The 8,349-nt window shown below is 43.8% G+C and overlaps 1 long non-coding RNA gene across 1 annotated transcript; it reads left to right on the top strand.

Annotated features, from left to right (window-relative positions):
• The first annotated feature begins 3,118 nt into the window (after positions 1–3,118).
• Positions 3,119–7,974, top strand: LOC125946206 (uncharacterized). Its single transcript, XR_007467457.1, has 2 exons — positions 3,119–3,436; positions 4,491–7,974. It is a non-coding gene; the product is annotated as an uncharacterized LOC125946206 (long non-coding RNA).
• Positions 7,975–8,349: the final 375 nt, after the last annotated feature.

Raw genomic sequence — 8,349 nt, 5'->3', positions numbered from 1 at the left:
ATACAGTGTTTAAGAACTGGACGTCGGCGAGGTATTTAAAAACTCTTTTGACACTAAACATAGGGTCATGGGATAAAAATAATGCAAGATGAGACGGTATGTTGTGTGTAAAAAGTTCTCTAAAATGCTGTACTCTAGCTTGGTGAAGTCTTGGACATTCAATTAAAATGTGCCGGACAGTGAGTTGTTCTCCACATTTTTCGCATATGGGTGGTTGTGTGCCTGTTAACAGGTATATGTGTGTTGCGTATGTGTGTCCTATACGTAGCCTGCACAGTGTGGTTTCTGTTAGTCTAGCGATATTTTGCTGGACAAATTTGCCTAGTTGAGGTTTTATTGCATGTAATTTGTTTTCCGTTTCTTTATCCCATTGGGACTGCCAGTGCTGTCGTAGCCGGTTACGGGCGTAAGGTTTAATATCTCGACTAGGGACCTCAGTAACTTCAATGTCACCACGTAGAGCAGCTTCTCTAGCACTCTGATCAGCCGTCTCATTTCCTGCTATGCCGCAATGTCCCGGTACCCAGCATACCACGAGGGAAAGTTCTTCATTGTAAGCGTTATAAATGGATTTTATCAGGTCATTAAAAACAGGGTTGTCTCCCACCTTTCCCAAAGCTAGTGCAGTTACGACACTTAGCGCATCTGTGTAGATAACAGCTTTTTGTATCCTAAGTTGTCGTATATGATCCACAGCCAGTAGGATACCATATGCTTCTGCTGTGAATATGCTGCAACTTGTATTAAGAGTTCTTGTAACATTATAGCCGTGACTATGTGCAGCACATGAGACTGCCTTGTGCGTCTTTGAGGCATCCGTAAAATAGGACATTGCGTTGTACTTGTCTTCCAGTGATAGGAAGTGTTGCAAAATAGCCTCGCGTGGCACGTTTTTCTTGTCAAGCGCTTTAAAGGACATGTCACACAGAACTGGGCGTAGGCACCAGGGAGCAATGAGATCACTACGCCCAGTTTCGTGGACAGCTGAGAAACTAAACCCAAGAGTTTCGGCAACAGTTGTGATAGCCAAAGGGAACGGCTGAGCTAGTGATGGCCTATTCGCGTACAGCAGTTCTGATGTTCGATTATTAATTAGTGTTCTGCAAGGGTGTTCCCTCTGAGCTAATATGTTGAGGGCATATGTAATTCCTAAATATGTTCTCTGATACTCCAAGGGCCATTGATTGGACTCTGCATAGAGGCTTTGAATAGGGCTAGTCCGAAAAGCACCAGTAGCTAGCCGAATGCCTAAATGGTATATGGGGTCAAGCATCTTTAACGCGGTTTTAGATGCTGACTGAAATACTATGCTGCCATAGTCCATCTGGGACCGCACAAGACTATTGAAGAGTGATAGCAGACATTGCGTGTCAGTTCCCCAGGAATAATGAGTAAGGATCTTTATGACGTTCAACGATTTTAGGCATTTTAGTTTTATGTTCTTGATGTGTGGAACAAATGTAAGTTTGCTATCAAAAATGACGCCGAGAAATTTATGTTCACTTTTGACCGTCACTTTGTGTCCATTTAATTCAATGGATGGATCAGGGTGCAGGCCTTTCTTTCTTGTAAATAGTACGCATGTTGTTTTTTCTGTATTAAAGTGGAAACCATTCTCATTTGCCCATTTCGATAGTCTATTTACACTGAGCTGAACTTGACGCTCGCATATGGATAAGTTGCAAGATTTAAAGCTGACTTGCAAATCATCTACGTAGACCGAGTAGGCGATTGTTGGCGGTACAGAAGTTCGAAGAGAGTTCATTTTCACAATAAACAGCGTACAACTAAGCACACCTCCCTGGGGAACACCGTTTTCCTGCACAAAGATTCGAGAAAGTCTGTTTCCTATCCTCACCCGGAACTTTCGATCGGAGAGGTAGCTCTGTATGACTTGGAGCATGTTTCCGTTTATCCCATATGCGTTCAAATCTTGCACTATGCCATACCGCCATGCTGTGTCGTATGCCTTTTCGAGATCAAAGAATACAGAAAGGCAGTACTGATTATGGACAAAGGCGTCTCGTATGTACGATTCGAGGAGGACCATGTTGTCGGTTGTTGATCTACCTGCACGGAAGCCGGCTTGGAGCGTATCTACACTCTTAGTCAAATACCGTATAATGTCCGGCACATATGCGGTATATTTTCGTTCCAGCGTAAAGTACTGCATATAAACGGACTTTCGAGCAATATTATGCGTGACAATGGCTGCGGCGGCAGGCTAGGCCCGCTATATGCGGCCGCGAGCGGACGCAACGCTTATATGCAGCCTTCCAAATTTGGCGCGCAAAAAGCGCGCCGAAGCGTTGAGAGAGCGTTACAAAGCAAAAGCTGTAAGGAGCAGTGAGGGTTATGCTTTGAGGGAGAAAGTAAAGCGAAATGCAAAAGGAGAGAACGAAGAGAAACAAGTCGACGCCTCCGCTTTGCTTTGATGGCGGAGGAGGAGGAAAGGCTGCGCCGACCGGACCGGGAAGCGTATTTACAATTGCTAGTAGGTACAGCGTTTGACCGCTGGCGCCACGCTGCGCCGCTCGCGCGTACCATGTTTCTAGCCGCCGCCGTTGGAACGGAGGAGGCGTTGACGGAGAAAACGCTGGGCTGGTGGTGACTTAGCCTGCTGTTGGTATCGGTGGTATTACAAACGCATCACTGTTTTGATGATCCAAATATAATCTCACTATCAGGGAGGGAGCAGTCTACCTGACTGGAGCAGTATTTTTTTATTTGGGGTGTTGCTACGCTGCGCTCCGCAACACCCCAACGACCGCCGCTTCGCGTCGGCGCCCGGTACCACGGCTGCCGCCGTGGCACCGGGGATCAAACGACCACGCTGGCAAAAAAAAAAAAAAAAAGAAAAGCGTGATATTAACAAAAAAAAAAAATTGTAGCGCAAGCAGGATTTGAACCAGCGTACGCATGATCCCAAAGCGAGCGCCGTATCCACTCAGCCATATAGGCACGCTTGAAAGGTTTGTATTCATGCGAACCATATGATTGCGTTCGAGCGCCCTCGGCGACAGAAACCACCTAGAAACGCGGTACGCGCGAGCGGCGCAGCGTGGCGCCAGTGGTCAAACGCTGTACCTACTAGCAATTGTAGTGTTGCGACCGGGAAGGAGCGAGAACATGGCGTATGGCGGCGTGCGAGGCGATTGTTTTCGGCGGTAATTATCGTCATATCTTTGTACCGGCGACGTTATGCGACTGTGTTCGTGTTGTGAAGTGATCTGGCCGCGTCGGTGAACGCTCTCGGTGATGTCAGTGATGTTCAAATCCACCGTTGTTACCGGAAATTGCAAAAAAGCAGTGCAACTTCGACAACTCGTGTGAGTACGACGGCCACACGGGCGATCAGCGGCGGCGGGCCGCCATGTGCGCTGGATCGGCGGGCCCAGGAGTGCGTGCTGTAGAGCTGCGAACCTGTGCCTATTTGGTAGGTCGATTTTTGTTTCCTCTACACTACGCTTACTAAATGCTTGATTTCTACCATTGCATTATTATGAGCCAGCAGATAACGAATGTCAGTGATTTAAATATCTGAACGTGTAGTACTAATGCGAACACGCTTTTTATAAGTTTTGGTGTGTGAAGTAGTTATAACTGCAGGCGTAGCTCCGTTTAGTTTTCCCCCTAATGTATGATTGCAGGCGATTTTTTTTTCTTGCGTAGTCAGGTGTCCATTTGTTGAAACTTCATGCGCGAATTTTCGTTAGGGCTTGCGTTTTATAACGGCGCTGGTAATCGCGTGTAGCGTTCTAACCATGAAATGTGCCTTTTTTAAAATTCCTTTCGTGGGCTTTGCGTGATTAATTCATTGCATTTCGTAGTTGCAGTTCGTCAAATGACGGTTATATTTTGAAAAAAATTTTCTGGTGTGTTACGCACTTTCCTCTGTGTAGTGTGTCGGTTTGCGTAGATTTCTGGCTTTCCTGTTTAATGCGTCCAGTTCACTAAAATTCAAAGCCCAATTTAGCGCGAAGCTTGCGTGACGCGACCGTAATCAAATAACTCCGACGACGCAGCAGCTCCGAAGTGACGGTTTGCACTAGCCGCAGGATTTGCCACATTATTACTTGGAGATAAGCAGTACACTCGTTACTTGTCGAAGGGCCGAAGTTCTATGCAACTGGCAAAATTTCAACAACGCAACATGTCACGTCGATTGTAGCAAATTCAAGTTTTATAGCAGACGGAAAAATCTGGTTTTGAGTACTTGCGTCGTTCCATAATGCCACACATCATTTTGTGAGATAAAAGCGCTGCATGCATAGCTAAAAAAACTATGAAAGAAGCAAAAGAACATTACAAGTTGGACATTTTGCTTTTGTGTGGTGATTGCTATATTGTGTTGATTTGCGACTATGAAGTACGCACTAGCCCCAAAATAGGCCTTAATAAGACCTTTCTTATGAGCTTATGCTTCTCGAGTTATCAAATTTCTGCATTTTCTTTTTATTCTCGCTTAACTGAATTTTTTTTCTATACAGGAATAAAGTGGGACCTCAACAATAATAAGAACGCCACCCATGAAAGCAGAACCCCGGGCTCTCCATTGGAACTTTAGAGTGGACCACCGCACCGGTAAGCGAAAATCAGGCCAAAAATGGCTGTTCACTGCAGTGCGGAAATATATGCTTATGATGAAGCACACGAAGAAAAAGCTCATATTTTGCCAGCTCAAAAGTGGTGCGGGGCTCAGAAAGATACAAGTGTTTACAATATTTCTTGCACGCGGAGAACATTGAAGCACTTACACGAGCTGTAATATCACTAGAGATAGACACACATTCAAGAGCGTCTCACTAATTTCTGCTGATTTCAGAACAGTGGTAAGTCTCTGAGTTTAGGCCAGTGTAAATGCAAGTACAACTGATTTCCAGTAAGTGTAAGGGACATAAATGAGTGCCCCTGAGAGCCAGCTGACAATGTGGGCCTATTAATAATTACCTGCAAGTGGGAGGAAATATGACTGTGAAATAAACCAGAAGCCCAAGCACATTGAGTTGATTTCGAAGAGGCCAAGTATATGTGAAATGTGTTTGTACATAACGTGAAGAATGCAACTGAATGTATGTTTCTCTCTTTAGTTGCTTGCCAGAGCATTATGTGTTTGCGTCTATTGTCATGGCTTGATTACTTTGTTTACACTGTGTATGCACTCATTATATTCAGATTAATTAGGGATGGACTTTAGTGCTAACAATGCCAGTGAAATTTCAAATACAATGCTGTAAATTCAAAGGTCAGACACATTCGCATGTCGTTCACAATCTCTTATGTGTTATTCACATGTGAAGTGTGTGATATGGAATGTTCAGCTTTCTGTAGTAAATCATGGACACCTAGTTTTATAATGCTGACACGTGCTCTTGCAGAAAGGAGGTAGAAAGATAGGAAGACAGGCAGGTTCACCGGCATAAATACGAGTGAATGTGTTGAGGAATGGGTATAAAGGGAATGAAAGGCAACAGGAGAGCCTACTTTTAAAATAGAAAGGAAGAGAATGTGTGCACATCAATGCAATGCTGTGCACTACAGCAACAACCCACATGTCAAGTAGCAGGGCAATGCAAGGGTGTTCAACACAGTCTGAACAATTATTCTCTCCGCCAACAAGATGCAATTCAGTGCAGTCAAGTGTGGTTTTTAAGCCACACCAAAATGAGGGCAGTCAAATAAAAGACCTCGGATCATTATCTCGCAGTCTCAGAAGTTTATGGTTAACATTGAGATCTGTTTCTTGCAAGATCACTACTATATTGGCCTCGAACAACTATTGAACAAACATAGCCCTAAGAGGGCCAAGGTGATGCAGTTTTTGGAATCATCTAACATTGAGTGGCATTTCTTTTTTCCTTCCAGGTACGACGGTCACCTGGAGGCCCAGGAGTCATCAGGACAAATAACTCTGAATATATATATAAATGATATCTAATGTGTTTGTGATGACGGAGCAATTATGTCAAAATGAAACACATATTTAAAAATGTTTTTTTCTCTTGTTAGCAATGTATTCATAAAAAACTTCACTTGGATCTCTCTGCATTCACCCAACCACTGCGGCATGTATACAGAGTGTGCTCCGCAAGACAAAAGATTTTTTATGTTGCTTGGCTCCCAAAAGAGTTCTTCAATTCAAATACGTACAAGGTGTGTTCGAAAAGAAACCAAACTTTTGCTTTAACATCTTTATTGCTTATTGTACAACATTTTATGCATGGCCCCTTCAAAGTAGTCCCCTCTTCTGGCAATACATTGTTCCTATCATCTCATCCATTTTTTGAAAGCCTCCTGGAACACTTTTTCTGGGATGGCGCGTAGGTCTCGTGTCGCATTGTCTTGAAATTTCTTTTATGGGTTGGAAACGATGTCCTTTCAACGTGATTTTATGTTCGGGAAACAGGAAAAAGGCTTCTTGGGCTAGGTCTGGAAAGTACGGTGGATGGGGCACGAGAGTGTGATGTTTTGCTAGATAGCCGCAGACAAGGAGAGACGCGTGAACTAGGTCATTGTCATGTTGCAACAATTAAGTCTGGGTTTCCCACAATTCAGGCTTCCTACTGGACACAGCATCCCACAAACGCGCTAGAATTCCTTGGTAGACCGCCTTGTTTACCATCTCACCACGTGGTACAAATTCCTGATGGACTATATCTTTCCAGTCGGAAACCACCACCATTACCTTGATTTTTTTGCTGACTCCTGCGTGCTTTTTTGGACGAGAAGACTGTTCGCCCACCCACTGCGACGACTGCACTTTTGTTTCAATATCAGAGCCATAAACCCACGTCTCATTGCCTGTTGTGATGTTACAGAAGTTTTCATTATCTCTGCCAGTGGCATGCAGTTCCCGGCTTATTTCAACACAGGTGTTTCTGATCAACAGTCAAGAAACGCGGCACGAATTTTGCACTGACACGATGCATCTCAAGTTTGTCATTCACAATAGGATGCCATGATCCTATGCTGATGCCCATTTCGTCAGCTAGTTCTCAAACAGCTAAACGACGATTTCCACGAATCACAGCACGCACTCTCTCGACATGGTCATCATCTGTTAATGTGGAAGGTCGTCCAGGCTTGGGATCGTCACCAACCGACATTCTGCCTTGTTCAACATGCTTAAACTACTCATAGCACTGAGTGCGACTCATACAGTTTTCCCCATATGCTTGGTTGGGCAATTGAAATGTCTCTGTGAAAATTTTGCCAAGTTTGTAGCAAAATTTCACACACACACGTTCTTCTACATCCTCTTTCGTTGTTACTTTGGCACTAATCCAACAAACAGCTTGTACACGTGCGCACTTCGGCGGCAGTAGCTCACCAACCAATGGTCAGAGCAAAACGCGGTAAATGGCAGTTTGTTGTCTAAACCCGCTGCTACATGCGTTCAGTAGCCGCAGCGTGCTCTTTGCCGGTTTGCGTGCTATTTCAAAAGTTTGGTTTCTTTTTGAACACACCTTGCACATTTTCATGCAGCACTTTCATTCTTTCTTTTTTTCATTCTAGTCATGGATAGCTATTTTTCATTAAAGCTGGGAGCACTTAGCTGTCTAAATTCCTCATTAGATAACTTATCTATAGAAAATGTGGCCTTACAGTAAGTTTAGTACATATGTGTGTTCTGTTCCTCATGTTGTAGTTATCTGCTATTTTATGTAGTTTTGGTTATAAACAAAACTTTCTTTAATGAACAAGAAAACGGTAAACTGAAAGGCCCAACTCTTGTTGGTCGCAACTGCAGGAAGTACGTGCAAGTTAATGCGTTATGCTTGTTTCACATTTTAAAAGCTGCAGGCACTAACACTGCCTATCTGCTTTTGTATTTCCTGTAGCAGTGTGGCTTTTATTTGTTACTGTCAGAGCTGGGTATATAAGTCCCCATTCTGTGTTGAAAACCTACAGTGAAACTATGCTGGACACTTTTCACTTTGTTGTGTTGTAAATAAATCATTCTCTTTTGAAAAATATGTTCTTTGTCTGTGTCTGCATGAACGTATCTGTCTGCAATAATGTACAGCATGCTTTCAGATGGCGTACACAAATGAAGTGGGCATTCCGCAAAAAGCATACTTAACGTTGTAGGAGAAAAACGTGTGCTTTTAATAAATGTGCATATAGGGCGCAGTTGATATAACGAAGGCAGAGGCACTCATCTAATCAGGGGCGGATCCAGGTTTTTTCTGAGGGGGGGGGTCAGCTTCTGTCGATGATGATGATGATAGTGGCCTTTATCATTTACCGAAATTCACCGTTTCTGCTCACGATAAACCCGCGTTTTATACGGCTAGAGCAGCACCTGTAGCCTACAAGGCTTGAGAGGGCAAATCACTTTTTTTTCTT

This window comes from Dermacentor silvarum, chromosome 6 (assembly GCF_013339745.2).
Source record: "Dermacentor silvarum isolate Dsil-2018 chromosome 6, BIME_Dsil_1.4, whole genome shotgun sequence".
Lineage (NCBI taxonomy): Eukaryota > Metazoa > Arthropoda > Arachnida > Ixodida > Ixodidae > Dermacentor > Dermacentor silvarum.
The sequence above is the reverse complement of the archived record's forward strand: the minus strand, read 5'-3'. Positions and strand labels throughout refer to the sequence as shown.